This window comes from Cataglyphis hispanica, chromosome 15 (genome assembly GCF_021464435.1).
Source record: "Cataglyphis hispanica isolate Lineage 1 chromosome 15, ULB_Chis1_1.0, whole genome shotgun sequence".
NCBI classification, from domain to species: Eukaryota; Metazoa; Arthropoda; class Insecta; order Hymenoptera; family Formicidae; genus Cataglyphis; species Cataglyphis hispanica.
Window position 1 is genome coordinate 6000665 of NC_065968.1, and position 17235 is coordinate 6017899.

The following is a 17235-nucleotide window of genomic DNA, read 5'->3' on the forward strand; positions in this document are numbered from 1 at the left end:
GGTATAGTCAAGCATAAATTTTACTATTTTAATATAATTTTAACGTGAATAACCACGAGCTATTATCTCCTTATAGGACATTATAATCATCCGCTATTATTTAAATCCAAAGTTACTGCTCGCCACTAAGCTGGCCATAAAACATAGCGGCGGATATAGGAAGTTTCCCTAAAGTATCCGAAGAATACGAGAGTCCGCTTTCACGTGCTCCTCCCGCGTCAATTCGCCATGTGATCTCGCACGGAGCGATAAACATATTCGCCTCTCTCGCGCGTGGCGCGCGGAATATCTGCGAGATGTCTGCGCTCTTAACGGCGGATAAAGCATGACGGCGCGCTCGCGGCTGTATAAACCTCGGTAGTAGGTACCCGGTTGGATATCCATAAATCTATTTGATAGTAGAAAGTCCTTCCATTATTCTCTCCACTTCTCCACGGACTTATCCGTCTGACTCTCCGACACGCGGACCACGCTCGGATACGTAACTCCTGCTGGGCAATAAAGGTACCGGCACGACGACGCGACGGTCCGCACTATCGGTGGTCGCGGACGGGAAGGTTGGAGAAGCAATCGTGTTTCCCCGAAGAATTCGCGACAAAAGACGCGCTCCATTTCGCGGTTAATGTCAAATAGTTATGGAGCAGCCTACCTTCAGATGTCTCTTATTATTTATTATTACATTGATATTATATTTTAATAATAAATAAAGCGATTTCTGGCAGAGAAAATAAAATTAGTATTTAATAGCATTATCAATTAAGTAAAAAATTGAGTAATAATAATAATAATAATATTTTTATTGGAGCAAGAAGAAATTCATCAATTATATTAATATCTGTAATATCGGATATTTCCCCGACAATAAACCGGCATCGCAGCAGCGGCGGAGGTATCGTAAAAAAGCAGGCGTTAAAGTCCCACTTCATAACGTTACGGGCAATAAAGTGACTTTATTCCGGCGTCCCCGGCCGGTACGAGGCCGGCAGAAGTCTCGTCGTGTCGGAGAAAGCACCAATTACGGAAAAGAAAAGCGCATCCGGCGTGACAATGCGGTTGGTCTCCCGATCATTCGCTGCCGGCGACAACGACGACGAAGCGCGAACGACGTCGCGCTATGTGGGTGGCTGGCCGCGTCTCGTCGCGGCAAACATAAAACCGTGCCGTTTAAGGGTTTGGCGTACCACCGTAATTCACAACATTGTCCGTCCGCATTATTTACGGCTCGCTTCGTTACGTGCTTGTCTCGTTGTCCGTGCGTCCCCACCGTTTCTCCTCCCGACATCGGAGAGGTGACAAGAGATGAGAAAGAGAGAGTAGGAAAGACATTTTCGATAGATTAAACGAGACACTTCGTCATACAGGAAATATCGAATTTCCTTGCGAGCGATGTGTAGTTTATTTGTACGACAACGTCGAACAATGTGGAATGACATCGGCGGTGATTGTTGAGCGAACGTAATTTAAAGCCGGTATTATGTGAACATTGATGACAGAATAGACTACCAGTTGTACCGTAAAGCGACAAGAGGAAAATTTGCTGCTAGTGTATGACTAATATACGAACAAAAGCTGCTTATCTTACGGTGTTTATTAAAGTAACGGATATGTGCTAATTACACACACTTTTTTTATGTGTCTTCCCAAATAATGTTTTTTTTTATTGATTAGCTTGTGGCATTTAATACGTTTATAAAGCAATATGCTGAGGAAAGATAAAAAATATATTATTATATTTCTATTATATTGTAACATATATTCTCTCGATTACAGAAATAAGCAGGGATCGCGAATTATTCCTCGATAATAATTACACTTATCGATCATTCGATACAAATAGACATTTTAACAGAGTTAATGACGATAATCGTGCCGTCTCACTATCATTTAACGGTAAAACAATTATGAAAGCAGTAGCAAAGCGCAGTCTGTGATTTCTCGCAGAGGAGAGGCGATCTTTGCGTGTCGCACGCGCGAGCACGAGCGTATGTGCGCCGTGCACGTCAACACGACCGGCATCATCGCGAGGTATATATATATATATATATATATATATATATATATATATATATGAGAGAGAGAGAGAGAGAGAGAGAGATATCGGAGCTCGCGGGCGGCCTTATGCAAAGCCAATATGACGGGCGTGTCTGCGATGATTGAGCGAAGCGAGCAGCGTGCACCGCGGCGGTTCGACCGACCGACCGACCTCGTATTTCGTATTCATAGAATTGCCTGGGAACTGGGAACAGGCTATGTTCGTTCCTCTCGTCTCCCTGCGCACGAACGCGCGAGACCTTTTGAGCCCTGCTGCCTCGGGCCCTTCTCTCGCTCTCTCTCTCTCTCTCTCCCTCTCCCTCCCTCTGCAGGTTTGTTTCTTTTAGATCTTACGACCTCGGCGAGTTTCGTACTTCCGCGAGCTGTCGCTCCAAGTTCTCTTATCCCGTTTGATCCTTGCTAAATTAATCAAATTAATCAATCGTTTCTTTGCAATTTGTTTAAAATTTCTAATATCACAAAATAATTCACGTCATACAATTGTAATTTAAAAAAAAAAACAATATAATTTTTTAAATCTTATATGAACCTCTTGTGAAAAATTTAAGATCGCCTTCTTCTATTTATAATGATTGATCGTCATACGATATAAATGCTTAAATGTGGATTATGTGACTTATCGGGTATATATTTCTGAATAAACAAGAATTTAAGACATAAATAGAGTCATCAATTGAATTTTGAAAGCGTGACAGCGGCAGGGCGAGTGGTCGTAATCGCAACCGAAAGGATCAGCAGGAGGACTAGAGAGATGTGTAGCAGATCGAAAGCAGGATACGAGGCACGGCGCGTGTGGGCGAAGGATCGAATGTCATACAAATTGCCGGTAACCTAAGCCAAAACCAGCTCGGCTCGCGCGCCAGCCGTCTTGAACGTTCGGGTCATTAATATCCTAGTCTCTGCGCTCAGTATCGGCGATCGAGCGATCTTGAACAAACGGGCGATAAGGAGTGTCGGAGGATAAGAAGTTGAAGAACCTTACAGTGAGAGAAGATTGTTCAAGCGACAATATAGCCACGCTCTTGCACGAGGATAAAAAATATAAATGACGAAATCATATCGATGCAGTTATGAGTATCTCTTCGCGAACTATTATGCTTACGATTTTTATCTAGATATTAGAAAGTATTGTCTTCGTTTGATTCGAGGTACAAAGAGAACTCTTGACATTATTGAATGTTCCTCGAATAATATTTTGAATAACGGTGAAGAGTTGGCTGACAAGAATAGACCGCGTAATCGGCATAATTTACGCGCCACGCTCTAGAAAGTCGCGGAATTTCATCGCCGATCAGAGAAAAGATTGGCCAAAGTGAGAGTGTATAGTTTGACCTATAATACATATGAACGACCGATCAAAGATCGTCACGTAGATGCAGAGGGACTGTCGCAGAGTGGAAAGACCTAGATCGATATGTCATCGATCGATCGACGAGAGCGATCACGATGGAATTCGATGTCTTTCTTTCCTATTAACCCGGCAGACACATTGCGAAAGATTTGCCGGGGTAGTAAGAGGATATTTCGCCGTAACCGGCCGTTACTCAAGTCGCTGTCGGCGGCGAAGGCACCGCGTGTGCTATGCGGCCAGTCAGGTGTGACGGAGCGCATACTAACGCGGGGGCATAGGCTAACGACTACTGCCTCCCGTAATTGTTCTTCGGGATCGAAGGAATCACGATGAATATTACCATTGTCACCGCCAGTCTTCTTGACGAAAATGATAAAAAAAAATCAAGAATCATCTCGCATCATCAAATATAACAAAAAAAAATCTCTCTTTTTCCCTTTTCTTTGCAATTTTTTACAGAATAATTATAGAGGAGATTAAATACACCCGGAAACATATACATTAATTTTTAGACAACGTTACACATTGTAGTAGAATTGTAACAATTTATTATATGGAAACGTATTAAACATATAAATAAACCAGAGTGCAAAAAGAGGTATATCTGGCGCAAACTTGTAAGATTATTAAAGATAAAAATTACGAAATGCGCGACTAGCACTCTCGAATGAAATTACAATTGGAAATTCCGCGTAACGGGCGTGCATTCGGCGAAGGACAAACACGTTACCGGCTACCGAGTTAAGGCCGGCTTCCCATGGGGTCGAAACTAGTTGGAGTCGGCGGAGAATCGAACGTGCTAACACGGGGTTTCCATTACTCGATTCCGCGAGAAACCACGCCGAGGCAACTACTATGGTAGGTAGGTAGGTGAGGGCTGCTGCTAGCTTAGATCGGCTCGAAACCGAGTCAAGATTACCGGTGACTCGATGGCCCCTGTTAGGCGAGATTACAGGCCGGGACAGCACCTCATCTGCCCGAGGTCATAAGTCTCGTACCTGTCCGGAAACGCATTTTCCTACCGCGTATCGCCTACTGGGCTCTGCGTCCCCTCCCCTCCCCTCCCCTCCCTTCGCGCATACCTGGAGGAATATATCGCCCGCGCATTACCCGCCGCATTGCGAGCTAGTTACGATGTCTGGCGCCAAGGCATCTACGAAATCTCTGATGTAATAGGCGACCGCCAGCGCGGCTTACCGTTAGGCGAATTAAGCGGAGAAGAGACTTAACGAGAATCACGAAGGAACGCTTTTCGCCGACGCTTCTAAAAAGTCGTCCGCCGCCGACTGATTGTTTCGTACGTTCGCCGTCATTAATCCTCGTAACGTGCTCGTCGGTCTTACCTGAGATTACGTGAGCGAACGCGCAGCGCTTCCCCGGAGTTAAGGGTGAACGCAAAAAATTTGGCTCGTAATTGACGACGGTAGAGAAGAATACAGCTATTACCGATAAAGTGTAAAAATCAATTACGAGCTGCAATGATTAATGATGATAATCGAGATTTCTGCCAGTAGTAATTACGAACATGCAAACTATATTTTATCATAAATCGCAATCGCAGATAAATAACGAAAACATTTGTTATTTATGTCTTTATAATCATTGCCATATCATTTTCTCTCGTACAAAATTTTCAATACAAAGTTTTGTCGAACGTCACTACGATTATATTAATGAGATAGACGCTTCCATCGCTTTATTTTGCGATAATAGACGTGAGGAGAGGAGCAAATCGGAAGGATACTTAAGAGAAGCCGAATGATCAAGCTCGTTCCTCAGGCACGAGATGGTACTTACCTAATAGTCGCTATTATTCCAACGCAGTGGACGGTTAACCCCGTTGGACTGCAGGGCGTTATAACGCCATCGGGGCATTTCTCACCATTCGCGGAAACAATATCGGCATTACGTGAGGAGAACATAGTTTTGCACCCAGCACTAAGCGTGATGTACGAGCGAAGCCACGCATACTGGTTGTATATTGAGCCATTAAGGTGTACTCGTCGGAATAATGAACAGACAACGCTCGAGGTATTATGTGTAGAGGCTGGGCATTATTACTAATAATCGGCACCTGCATTCGCAAAACGAAAATGTTACAAACGCTAATAATATACACGATGTATATGTAATATTAAAGCCTAGAAAATAAGTAAGGAAAGTTAGAAAACAATATAAAAAAAAAAATTGCGCGACGGTGCTTCTTACCTTCGGCGCTACCGATTACCAGATTACCGCTTCCGATTTAATGACGATCGATATTCGCCTTGGAAGACGTTGGAGCGCAGGTGACGGGGCGGCAAGTGATTCGGTATATTCGTCCGGGGACAGGAATCGGGGGCCCTTTGACAATGTGTAACGGAGCGTAGAAAAGTACGTTACACGGCGAAGGAGAGAATCCCCTACGTGGTCTCCCGGGGGTAAGAAGTCACGTGGGAACGGGGGTTAATTAAGACTGGATGGTGGTATATATCCCTCCGCGACCGAGCACAAATCACGACACTTGACTATTGTTGGTGCGGCTTTTTACTACCGCCGGCTCTTTTCTGCCGGCCACCAAGAGCGAGGCGGAGGGAATGGGCGCTCGCGACCGTTAAGATGTTATCGTGTCTTATACAATCTGGAGCGAACACATTATGCACGCCAAGGGTAAGTCGCTCGCGTCGCGACGGAGGGGCGCGCGAGTTTTTGTCGTGACACATTTGCCGCTTTGTACGCTTCGCTTCGAAATCTTTGTGGCTTAATCTGGACTATCGAATTACTTATTGTTGCGCGATTTCTCGCTCATGTCGTTACATCGCATAAATATGCCCGATTAAAATTGAAATATATACATACATAGCGCATATTCGACGTGTTCATTTATTTTGTTATCTTTTGTTTGTGACTTTAAAATATTTCGAAAACTAGAACTGATATTTTTTAATATTATATTTCTGAATCAATTTTCTATCTTATTTTTTTTTACTCTCAATTTTTATATTTTTTTACTTGCATATTTCGAGAAACGTATAACGTAATATAATTACATGTTTACAATATTTACCTCATAATATAACTTCTTCGTACTAAAATTATGATAAACTGTCATTACATCATATGTGAAAAATAATTTCCTCGCGCTTCCCAAATTGCGCCAGGTGATTGAAACTGCGCTGAAGCCGAATCGAAATGTATCTCCGAGTACCAATTAAATGGCCGTTGACGTTTCGTTTCTTCGCAAAAGGGCTCGCGAGCCACTTGTTCATCGCTGTTCCCATTTTCCGTCCCTTTGATCCGTCGTTCAAAAAAAAATGCTACCCGACGCAACCAACCCAGACTTCTCGAGCTCTCCGATCGCGATCTACGCGTTCGCGTCCCGAACATGAAAATAATGAACCCGCATTAGGGGTTGCGAAGCTCGTGGATGAAAGGACACAAGCGAGGGGGAAATTAAAAGGGAGGAGGGGGAAGCAAGGAACGGTCGACGCATTGTGCGTGAGTCAAGTGGCGAAGCCTCGAAAAAGAAACCGGCATGTTGGCTGTTTCGCAACGAACATCTCGTCGGCTTGTCGGAGTCGATCCTTGCACACTCGATGTCCCCCGAGTAAATGGGGAAGGATTAGTGGACGTTGAGGACGCGATGACGACTTTATTCGCATGTTACAGCCGCCGCGGTGCGGCAGCGTCAAGCAAATTTACGAGCAACGAACAAAACTTTGTTCGAGGATAATGGGCTCTGCCTTGCACAACAAAGATACGCTCGGATATGGCTGAGTTATTTTTGCACTTGAATAGCATTTTCGAGACCTGTATAATGAGCGTCAACAGATTATCTTCTTTTACAGGAATAAGAATTTTAATCGGTTGTCATGCTTTACATTTTGAATAGAAATTAATTTATTCAAAATATTAAAATTTGAATTATAAATAAATGTAGAAATTTTATTTGTTTGGATAAAATTTAAATCAATATATATATATATGTATATTATATACACATTATATGGATTAATGTACAACAAGACGTAAAAGAAGCTTTAAGGTACGACATCGAAAGATTGCAGGTAGAACAGCACTAAACATTCATATATGCCGACGTGTATCCGGGCGTGACCTCACCCACGTGATAGCACGAACCTGTCGTCTGCTCGGAGAAAAAGAGAAGGAAGAAGAAGAGGAAGAAGAAGAAGAAGAAGAAGAAGAAGAAGCAATTCCGACAAAAGCTTCGCAGCGCTATTCATTCTACGGGAGACTTTTTCATATGTTAAACGTCTTGTGTCCTGTGAAAAGGATTGTGGAGATTCGTACGAGAACGAGGCGTGATACTGAATCAAACGTCTCGTAATAAAGGATGCTGCCGTTTCAAAGGACCGTGGGATCATTTTTGTGTTTGGCCCATAGCTGTCCGCGCGTATGATGCAGAAGACGAGAAAATTCGAAAGAGTTGTATTTATATAAATGACACTTTTCCACACACTCATATACCCTGTGTACAATTGCAACACCGCAAAATTGTGAGACGTTTTTTTAAGTAAAAACTAGTTAATTCGATCTCCATATTCGAATAAAATCAGACTTCAATACAATATAAATGAGGTATACAAAAAATGCCAACATTCCACGATTATCGCTCGTGAAAAACTTTCACATATTTGACATATCATAAGCTCTTTAACGCATCGACTATTCACGATTACGCGTTTCAATGGTTTCCCTCGCTCGATGAGCGTAGCAACCGCGGCGCATTTTTATAACTCGAAAAAGGTACAAAGGCTCTCGCGGAGTTTGGTACCCGAGTAACTTAACCCACACTTGGTACAAAGCGCGCGCGCTGACCTCCGTACGGTGACCTGAAAACAGGGATCCGGGCATATCTGGTGTACTGTCGTGTACCGCGAGTAAGGGAACCCAAGCTTCCTCCTTGCGGTAAGGATGCCTTTCGCTTAGTTTAACAGCGGTAGCTACGAAAAAGTGGCGGCGGCTTCTACAAAGGACCCGCGTGCAAATAGACAGCGCAGCCCCGGCGAAGACAATGCAACCTGAAACGGATAGTACGGCGAGGGAAAGAGCTCAAGACGTTAGAAATGATAGAACAAGAAAGAAGCCATGGAAGATGCGCGCTTCTAGGGTAGAGCCTTAATCATGCTTGGATTGATTTGCCCGACTAGATCCGCTCGCTCGACTAAGCGGCCTCTTTCACCAATTTTCGCTCGCTTTTGTGGTAAACCGACGAAGCTATTCTGCGGATGGATTTCGTGGAAATTTTCTTCACGTTACTCTGTATGAGATGATATCGCTTCGCATCTTTCCAAAGAAAGATATTTGGGATTCAAACGAAAATGCGATATACTTTATTTCGTGTAAATCACTGTGAAATAAAGACCAATCTCTCGAATGTGATTCTTCAAACTTAATTCGTGAAAAATATCTTTCTATACAAAGAAACAGCATTGTTTAAAATATCGACAATTAACGATATCTTTTCATATACAACGATTTAATAAATTCATCCTTGTACGATTAACATCACAAAAAAATTTTGTAACGGCAGCCGAATGTTTTACATCGCGTGAGCATACATCTCAGATGTGCGCAGCATGCGGTTGGCTATAATTTACTCTCTTCGCGGTGCGTTTAGGAGCCACTCGAATCAGTTCGCGTGAACGATCGACGACCACCGCGGGGTGGCTCACGCGCAGCCCCTTCGTCGCGGGTCCTCGCGTGCGCATTAGCGTGGACATTACAATTATCATTTTTTTTCGGCTGCATACGCCACATGGTTTATCGGCCGAATAAACAGCCGTAGAATATTGAGCACTAAAATTTCGCTTAATTATTCCGGGAACAGATACACTGGGAGCGGAAGGGATCGTCAACCGCGCGAAACGGAGAAAATCAGAGAAGGAAGAGGATCAGATTGGACGAGCAATACTGTCAGTGTGGTAGCGCGAGATCCTCGAACAAGACAGTATTTTCGGATTAATCGGTCGTTTATGTGCCGCCAGTACGAAAATTTCATATGGCTGTGTATAATCTCTACCTTACGAGGCACATTACCGGTAAATCTCGCGCTATGGCCGTAGACGGCGATGGCACTTTGATTGCTGGAATCCGGGAGATTAACCTGTTCTGCCAGCATCCGCTCGCGCACCAGCACCAGCTTACACCTGCGCGCGATCGCTTTTATATACGCGCATGTGTATGTGTATGCGAACATAAAAACGACATGATCGACGATCGCCGTAGGCGAAGATTCACGATCGACGCGATCGCTGCAAGTTTTCGCGGATCTCTCGGGCGTATAAGCGTGATGTTAATCATACAAGGATGCCCGAATTTTTTAAATATAAATATAATTGTAAATATTGTCAAAATATCTCGTTATTTTAAATAATATCATTTTTTTTATAAAATGGCTTGTCGAGATAAAATCTCGCGCGAGATAGAATCTCGCATGCCGGTGAGATAGGAGAGAGCAATGCGAAATAAATCATCTCTTCTTATAAGATATCGAAACATTTTATATGCTCGATACGCGGGAAAATATTTATTTTTTTCGACGAGATCCGCATTGCAAGAATATATGTACGAGCCAGCAACGTCCACTTTTCTCCGCATATTCCTGATATTCGCCACTTTCTACCGCAGCAACGATCGCGATTCGTGTCAATCGCGATGTTATCGGCACTCAAAGCTCCTCTCGGGCGCGGTTCTTCAATTAGCACACGCGCGGGATAATAATCGGACAAGCGCAGAGGAGGCGGCGCGCCTGTGTAGCTTCGTCACCTCCCGGAACCTCATTAATCTAAAGCCGCTCAGCCCGTCTTAACCCCGTTCTCCGCGAATTCTCGCTAGCAGGTCGTGCGCGATAAGCTAATCCGAAAAATTAATTCCCTTCCCGTAGAATGCCAGGTGTCGAACCGACTGTCGGCTCACGGACCGCGAACGTCCGTATGCGTGTGCGCGAGCGGACAAGGAAAGAGGACCGACGGTGGCCTGTTCTCGTAATTAAAACAAGCGTGACGAGGCCTAAACGCTTCCGGTGCCCGGACGCCGTGCACAGGAGAGGGACTCCGAGCCGGAAGCTGGATAAAAAGTGCCCGATGGGAGAGCGGTACGATGGATATTATCCCCGTGTGTGCGCGAGGGATACAGGTCAATAACCTCCATGCCACGTAATTTAGGAGGGCTTAGTCGGTGGTTGTTATGCGCTGCAGTAGGCTGCCATAAAATCATTTAAATCATCGAGCGATTTAATATTTTACATAGATATAATAATGAATATATAATATAATTAACAATTAACTTGTTGCAATATATTGCAATAAAGTACAAGTGTAATTATTATCATTTATTATGCTATTATCTGTCTATATTATATAATAATTTTTTGATGGAACATTCACGACATTGCTCGCAAAAAGTTCTATTGTACTTTATTGTACAATGTTCGAAATACATATAGTCCTTATCACACGAGCATATTGAAAAATTGCAATCGTCATAACTTGCAGCGATTATTTATTAACTCGCTCGCCCTTTTTCAATTTGTAGACTCGTATTTTTTTGTACTTTAATATTCTACAATGATATAAGTTATTATTGCCATAAGGAAGCCGTAGCCAAGATGAAAATAGCCATAAGACGATCTGGAACGATGATCGCGAACGGGAATGCTGCGGGGCTGTTTATTTCAATCAAGCAACCACAAATCTGCAGAGAGCCGACTACTGTCACGGTTCTTTGCTCGCAACATTCGGAGGGCAAACTCTTGATGACGCGCAGCGCAGTCATCTTTCCGATTTGGTCTTTTTCTACCAGTTACGCACTGCGTCCTCGTGAATTCGAAAATATATTACATTATAAAATCGGGCATCGCGCGAACCTGCTGTCCGGCTTATGATTACGACCCGCTGCGAGAGAACAAAAAACAATATTACCGTTCTTCGAGATAAAATTCAACGGAAATTTATAAACAGGCTTGGCTGTGACATTAAATAAATGTCCACATGGAAACAATAAATCGCCATTAATACACACAGTTTTTAATCCTGATAAAACATGAGACTTAGTCATTGCAAAATAAAATTATTTTAATTTTATACTTTTTTTTATTTCAACATTTATTTAAATAAATTTATTTAAATAAGTGACACTTATAATATTCCATATTGATTTCTAAATATATTATTAAGCAGATTATTCGTGAAAACGTTCCAAAATTAAATTTGTATAGATGGATGGCCGGATGCGTATAATAGAAGAAACATAAAATATTTTTAAATCTTATAACTCACGATAAATCTCTTTCGCGATGTAGAGATTTTCTATTAAATCCGATAGAGTATCCGATCTTCGGCAGTGTAGTCGACCGTTAACGTCATGTCGCGAGACAAAACAGAGAATAAGCCAAGGAGGAACGAAGAAGAGATATACTCGGCCGATCCACCGTTAATTATTCCGCGGCACCGCGTTGTGGCGAGGGCGACGATGAGTCGATCTCGGCGGCGATTTTTCTTCCCTGTCGGTCGAGAGTCGCCCCGCGGCCGTTTGCGGACGATTGAGAGGTTATCAGAATCACTTAACAACTAGCTCACGACTTGGCGCCTCGCCTCGCTTCGTCCTCACGTCGCTCATTCTCTCCCGCGATAATTGCCCTTTTGTGGATCGCGCCGATTATCGGCCCGTGACGATCATCCAGGTCGTTAACGTTAACCGTCACGAGGTGTGTGGTTCGTCGGTACAGTGTCAACGTCGTTACTTTCTCTTTCTGATAGATAACTCAATCGCGTCCGATAGCGGACAGTCGATTAAATCTCTTCTCGCGAAAAAAAATGGGTGTTGCCGGCGATCTACCTCTTGAATAAAAAAGGAATTATATTATAACTGCGCGTTATAAAAAAGATTAAAATAAAGTATACGTTTCTACATTATATAAAAAGATGTAAGCAGGTACAGCTTGCGTTGCATACATCTTTTTTTCGATCTTGCGTTGTAACCATGCGCTTGGTATAACACATCACGATATATCACAATTATCGTGCTATTATTATTTATACAGTGATCTATGAGCCGGAGATTCTTGCAGTACAAAGCGAGAGATGCAGCTTCGCCTAGATGGAAAGGGGGGGAGATCGAGAAGCCGCCGATACACACGTGCTTTCTGATACGGGCGATACTGCGAGCCCGATTTGCTTTTAATGGACTCGGAGATGAATGATCGAAGAAGGAAGAGCGTGCGGGAGAAAGATGGGATAAGGTAACGTGCCACAGAAAAATACAGGTAGCCACAGCTGGCAATCGCCACCCACTTCGTACATGCAGACGTCCACAATAGGATTTATTGTTCTCGTTTAATTGTTGTACGTGCATCAATGAATGTACGCATCAATGAAAACACGTATAAATATTTTAAAATCCTGTGTGTATCCTAGAATGAGTGTATTATAGAATATATAAATTTAAAGAATAATAATTAACAAAATTATATTTTATTATCTACTTTAGAGTAACACGTTTTAAAATTTTTCCGTATTTTTATATCTACTACTTTAAAGAATAATATCATTTTTTTTGTCTAACGACTTAAATTCCTGCAATCGTAATGACTTTTTCGCGTTAATACCCGATAATAAATCTCGCCGATAGGCATTTTTTCAACGCTATCGTTCTTTGTTATTTTTGGGAGGACGACACTTGAAATGCGTGCGCATACGAAGAGTGTCACTCTTTAAGATTCGGCGTATCAGTTTGCATGGACTCGGTAAATTTCGCGAACGCGCACGTGTCGCAATTCCAGATTAGTCACGATACGAAACAACACGCAGAACACAGGTACTGTGATAATGTCCCTGACAAGTCGCACGAACGAAGGATTGTTGAGATATATAATTCTTATATTTATACACTAAAATAAAATAAATAAGAGAAAACTTAATGATTTACTAATCCTTGCGTTAAAATTAATTTGCGTACTAGATTTAATATTTCATCATTATTATATTAATGGCTTAAGTTTATTATTCGATAAGAGATATCGATTTCTCTTGGAAGATGAGCCTATTTATGATGATTCAGCGCTCTCAAAGACCCGTTTCGTTGCTTACGATATGGGGGAGATCCAAGTAGCGACGAAGACACATTAGCGGATCGTAGGAGGAAAAGGTGAATAATATAATCGCCGTTAGTTCTAAGCCTTTTGGAAAGCAGATGCAGATGTGTAGATAGCGAACAATGGTCGTCGCGATGTCTAAAACGAGAAATCCAACCTGCGCGCACTGCGAGAGTTTTGGAAAGCGGATACGCCGATCCTTGGTGGACAATAAGAGACAATGCACTCGCGTGCACGCAAAAACGACTCCACCTACGAGATGATCGCCCACGCGATTAATGCGCGTTTGCGCGAGAAAGATTTTTCTGAGCGAGAAGAGCGAGAAGAGCGCGAGTGTGCATCGACATGAATAAGCGGTTGATAAAGTCCCTCTCGCGTTCACAATATTTGATAGAGCATGATTGAAATGATTAATATTAATACCAATTGTATGAAAACATAAAAAAATTAATTTTTCTCCTAAAAGTAATAATAAACTTTATTGGAAGGTTTGAGGCAAGTAAAATTATAAAATCAATTAACTATAAAAATTATGTATTTTTCATAAAAAGAGCATTTCTACTAAAATTTGAATTACGAAATTACATGATTTTATCTCGGCAAGAAAATAAATAATTTTAGCAGCATCGTTCATCAAAGAGTAAGTTACATCTCCGGGTATATCAGTTTCTCACTTTGGAATTTCGCGGTGCGATCAAACAGCGGGTTCCAACGAAGAACTTCGGCTGTCAGCGCTCACGGTCTCAAGAAATAAGAAAAAAAAAGTTAAGAAATTGCCAAAAGAAGAGATAAAAGACGCTTAAGCGCGGATTCTTCGCGCCATAAAGAATCACCCGCAGCTTATAAAGTAACGCTAGATTTTTATCTCGCGGATGCCGAACGACGCGCATCCTTCGAGCATATTTTTGAAGAGCGTGAACGAGCTCGTTTGGCAAATATTTTATATTATTTTTCTCCATAAACATAAAAGTCAAAGATAAAAGTTTGATAGAGAAAAAAAGTACATTATATTTTATTCCATGTATATAGTTTTGCAATTTTTCTCTTAATATTTTTCTGATATAAATAATCAGTTTTTTATTTCCTTCTCGAATAAAAGAATACTGATACTCTCTCATGAAATATTTAAAAAAATTAAATGTTAATAAAACTACATAATGGCATATTTCTTTCTCTCTAAAAAAGATAATTATTTGAATTTTAAAAAATCTCCACGCATATTCTCTACGGTCTATATCTCATATCCGCTTAAAACACGATACATGAATACAGGTGCGAAATAGCGGCTCTCAAACCAATAAACAGCAGTGGATACATGTTTGCGTGCGCGCCAGACTCGTAATAAAGTGCGCAAATTCGACGTTAAAAAAGTCAACAAGGTGCGAGCGTCAGAGGAGAGATGTTCAGCCGGGTTTGCTCGCAGAGCCCGCAGCGTACGAGCGCATAATGAATTTCGGAACGAAATTTTCGCGGCGCTCTCAGTCAGGGACCCGGTTTAATGCGAGGATAAAGTAGCGTCCGGGTCGATAGGGTCGCGCAGCAGAGTACGAAGACAATGGGTCCTGGAGCGTACGGCCCCATATCGGAGGGCTCCTGCGAGAGCAGAAACGGTCGACGAGAACATTGTCTTGAAAAACCATAAAATAAAGCAACCGGCCGGTTTCGGCTGTTCCGCTCGCGACTCCTGAAGAGAACGCGCGTTTGCGATGCCTCGAGGATACAAGCTTGGACTTGAGAACGAGTTTGTGAACGATCTGATACTCGAGTTACCTTCTTTACGCACGGATTAGATTATTACGATACGGAAAATAATTGTGTAAAATATTACAAACATTATGCCATGTAAATATTGCAATCATGAATAATAGTCATGGAAATTTGGATGCATAAAAGGGAGAATATTTTTGCTATAGATGAATGATTTCTCGTAGTCTGAGAAAAGATGCTCGATTTAAATCTCTCTTAAGATTTGCAAATAGTTATAATAAAAGAGAAGGGAAGGATGAGCAGGTGAAATAGGAGAATCTAGAATGGATCCTTCGGTAGGTAGGTTCCACTTGTTCCGGTGGGAAAAAATCGTCGGTCAATGGAACTTTTGCATATATTAATCTATTTTCGGGCCCATCCCTTCCTTCCGAACCGTGGCCCTTTTACTGATCTTTGAGACGGGTATTGACGACCAAAGCTACGGGCGAAGGAGTCTACCTGTCGCTCAATGGAAACAGGATACCTACCTGTTACTTTTTGTGGGAAGATTTCCTCGGCTGTTGCTCTCCTCGCGCGCCCAAACTCGTGAGAGACTATGTAGAAGGATTCACTCACGAGGTTCCGGCCTAACATTCGTGAGTGTCTATTCGTTTTAGATCAAATTTCATGGAACATCGATCCATTTAGATAGCAGTCTAATAATGTTCTAAACTTTTCCACCCAACTTTCCGACCGATAAAAGACTTATAGAAAGTCCACAATATTTTTAAATATTTAATAGCATTATTTAAATATCAATGTGTCGTAAGTATCAATATATCGAGTAATCTCTTGATAAAGATTCGAATCAAGAAATAATAAATTGCTAAGCTAGACTTATTTAACGCAGAATGTTGATGCAATCGAGCTTTGCTCTTGAGTAAAATGCTTGGATAGATATGTGCGCGTTCTTCCGTTGAAAATGTCAAGATATTCATCTTGTATCCGCTCGTGCGAACTTGATTTATCGGGATCCCGAGATAATCCAACGGTACGCTGATGTGCGAAAAAAAATGGGGGTGGCGAAGAGGCAAAAGAAGAACATCGTGTGGCGTCTCGCCCCTTTCTTTCTGGGCCCGATTCCGGGAATCAACATAAATCCCGGCGGTTTATAATCTGTGTTGGAAGGCATGCCGAAGATACGATCGGGTGAAGAACTCGCGGGCGAGGAGATTGCGAGAGGAGGAAGAAGAAGAAGAGAGCAAGTGAAGGAGAAGGAGGAGAAAGAGAAGAAGAAGAAGAAGTGAATGAACGAGCGGCAGGTGTTGGTAGGAACGGATTTATAGCAATACAATCGTAGCACAACTGAGTGATTATAGACTAATTTTTAGTTTTAATTTTTAATTTTAAATGATTTTTCTTATATTAATTTATGCTTTTGTATCTCGACAGTAGTAGATTTTATTGCACTTTTTTCTATATTTTTTTATTACTTTAATATTGAATGATATACGTATTTGATTGCGTTGTTATAACTGATTTTGAGGAATCAAATTATTCTATATTTAAATAAACATGCGAAAAATATCTATACAATCGCTATATTGAATAGATGAAGAGTAATGCGCGATCGTGGAATGAGCACGGAGAAAGACGAATTGGGTGAAAAAAGGTAAGGGAGCAGAGAGAAAGAGAAAGAGGGAATCGCTTTCTCGTAACCTCGTGAGAACTAGAGACAGCCGCGGTGCAGCCTCTCCTTGCCATTACCGCTAATACTCTGTCGAGCTGTCAATAGTAAGCGCTTCGAGCTTTTGCTATCTTGATTATGATATTAATTAATTCAATATTCACGGCTGTGACACTTTAAACAGGTTTATTATTTCTGAATGAAAATATAATCGTAAAATCTTTTTTGTAATTGCAAAATATATTAATCTTTTATAAAAAAGAATTAATTGTGATGAAGCCATCTAGACAAATTAGTTGTAATTGGTTAATTAAACGTGCAACATAACCAGCCATACACTGCAGCGGAAAATACACACGTGACAAT